The sequence below is a fragment of the Salvelinus alpinus genome, chromosome 8 (genome assembly GCF_045679555.1).
Source record: "Salvelinus alpinus chromosome 8, SLU_Salpinus.1, whole genome shotgun sequence".
In the NCBI taxonomy this organism is placed as follows: Eukaryota; Metazoa; Chordata; class Actinopteri; order Salmoniformes; family Salmonidae; genus Salvelinus; species Salvelinus alpinus.
Window position 1 is genome coordinate 54,184,622 of NC_092093.1, and position 3,176 is coordinate 54,187,797.

Below are 3,176 nucleotides of genomic sequence, written 5' to 3' on the forward strand. Positions count from 1 at the left end.
TAACAGGGTTGGTTATGTTTCCACTTGCCTCTAAAGAAATGTGTATTTGATGTTCAAGCATTCTTATTGGTTAGTTCAACTCTGATGACAATAAGGGGTGTTGTGATTGGCCCCGCTTGCAGATAGGGGGAGATCGCGAACGTCAGGTCTTCCCAGTATGAAAATGTGATGCGAGGGGTAGGTCACGTTCTGAATACTGTTTTCTATTTTCTATTTTACAATGTGTACAAATTTGCTGTACGTTACTGATTTTATACATGTGTGGTTATATGGTACCTGTTAGGGATTGAGGGGCTTTCTGGGATGTGCTTTGGCATATGATTGCTGTAAATAATTGTGTTAGCTAGCATACACCGATGTCATGGTCACATAAGCCACGGCTAACACAGTTGTCTTCATGCTACAGATTTTGCCATCGACAGCCATCATCACTGTTAAGTCCTGCACAACTAACGTGCTGTTTCCCATTTAACCACAGGTATTTACACATGTTATATTTTGTATTGTATTTTTGTATTTTGTTCACCCAGTATGAAAATGTGATGCGAGGGATTTTGCCATCGACAGCCATCATCACTGTTAAGTCCTGCACAACTAACGTGCTGTTTCCCATTTAACCACAGCAGAAATAAATGATGCTCAACTGGGACCACTGGCCGAAGTGATTTATTATTTTAAAACACAACGCATGGAGAGTACACTATACATCTGTTACACTGGTGCCGTGACTCGTCTTCTTGTCTTGCTGGACGTCATGTGGAGGGATCGGAGACCCGGCTTCAAGAAGTACTGTGGTTGCTGATACACGCCTAAGGTCTAGGTTTTGCATTCTGCGCAAGTGGAGTTCTCAGGGAGCTCCTGGTAGCATGAGTGAGTGGGGAATATAATATACTGTTTATTAGTTGTATGTGTTGATGTTATGATTATTTAGTGATGTAATTGTGCGGTTACGCTAGTGACCTTCGGAAGCCAATTAACGTGAGGGTGATGCCATTTTCTACCACACGGTGGCGACAACTATTTATTAAGGCGTTTCTTGTTACTTTTCTGTGTTGATTCTTGGCCTTGTTAGACAACCACTACTGAACTTTTATTTTGAGTGCATTATGTTCAAGCTGATTTTATAGAAGTGTTCATATTGATTGTGATAATTTTCATTTTTTTTTTTTGGGGCACTTAATATTTAAAAAAAAATATATATATATATATTTTAAAAATGGAAAGTTTTGGGAGAGGTAGGGGAGTTTTCATGTTTAACCCTTCACTGCCAGTGGGTAGGGGGGCATCTATTTCTCCAGTTACTTCCACACCTCTGGCCAGGCCAACTACGCAGGCAAGTGTGCACCTTCCACATGATTTAGAGCTACCTCAACTCAGTGCATTTGAGCCAGTTTCACCTAATCCTAGGAAGGAGGATGTTTCTATGGATTTCCTGGCAGACATTGTTAAGCAGATAGGTTACTCAATAGGTGAAAATATTGCCTCTTGTTTGGAATCAAAGGCTATGGGAGATGGGGTGGGACAGAAGGTTGATTATGTTGGTGGTACCAAGGTTGGGGCCAGCTCTAGTCTAAATGTAGTGGTGAAAAATGATGTCAGGGAACCAGCGTGTTTCAGGGGGGATGGTTCAGAGGAATGCACAGTGCATGAATGGGAGGAGACTATGTTAGTGTACATGCAGAAGAAGGGCTATGGTGGGCAGGAGAGGTCAGATGAAGTTTTGGGTAAGCTGACAGGGCGGGCACGTGACGTGGTAAGAGTAAGCCTACGCAGTAACCCAGTTGACTTAAGCCAGGGCCCTAGACCGGTTTTTGACATTCTGAAGCATCACTTTAGCGACACAATCAACTCTGACATGCCCCTAGCTGATGTTTATTCTACGTTGCCAGTGGAAGGTGAGACTCCATTTGATTACTGGATCAGACTGAACAGAGCCATAGAGGTGGCAGAGGACTGTTTGAAGAGGCAGAACAAGGAGCTAGACAATCCATCACGTGTTCTGACTGTCATGTTCATCAAGCACTGTCCGAACCCAGAGCTGTCATTGATATTCATGTGCAAACCATTGCATGAGTGGACGGCTGCGGAGGTCCATGGCAGGCTGGAGGAGTACCAGAGGAAGTGTAAGGCTCCAAGTCCCTTGCGGCTGGCCCCACTGGTCACCACACTGACGCAGGAAGTAAGTAGGCCAGTGTCGGCTGTTGCAAACTGCCCGGACCCCTTGCAGCAGCCCACAAATGGCTCATCCGAGGCATTGGATCGTGTGATGGACATGCTTGAACGGGTCTTGGAGCAGAGGCCTCTGCAACCTGTAGGCGGCTATAATAAACGTTTCCAGAGGAAGCCCAGAAGGGAGAACCCGCCTTTGCAATGCAAAGTGTGTGGGGATGCGAATCACAGCACAATGGATCATTGTTATTCTAACCACCTATGCTTCCTCTGTTATCAGGCTGGGCACACACGTCGGGAATGTCCTCGCACTTCATCGGTAACTCCCGTCGCTCCATCAAACAGCAACACGACACAGCGGCAGGAAAACTAGCTGGCCCGCACTGGGTAGGGGGAAGTGCTGGGCCTTGTGAGGTGCCCCAATTCGATAGTGTTGTAGATTTGGAGTCAATATATTCAAGTGTTTGTGATGAAGTCAAGCCGAACGAAAAAGTCATTATGCAAAATACACAGAGAGTGCTCCACAACGATGAACTCTTCTATACTAGTGTGTTACTGGGGGATGTTATAGAGGTGAGCGCTATGATTGACAGCGGTTCTATGGCATGCACATTGAGCTCTACAGTGGTGCCACGCCTTGAGAAAGCAGGTGTGCTCAAGAGTGGCTCCCTCAGTCCGACTGAAGTGGTGTTGGTTGGCTGCGGGGGGTTGAAGACCAAGCCTGTAGGTGTGTGTGAATTGAATCTGTCTGTGTATGGCAGCAGCCTCTCTGTCCCTGTTCTAGTAGTGGATGGCCAACGTGATGAGCTCATCCTAGGCAGCAACGTGATAAAACACCTCATCAGGGAGCTGAAGACGACCGGTGACTTCTGGGAGAAGATGTCATCATCTGAACACAATGGAGATGACAAACTGTTCCGTCTGCTGGCTAATGTAGAGAGATGGAAAGGGACAGAAGTGCCGGAAAGAGTGGGCACGGTAAGGCTGAAGCGGGCGGTCACATTGGA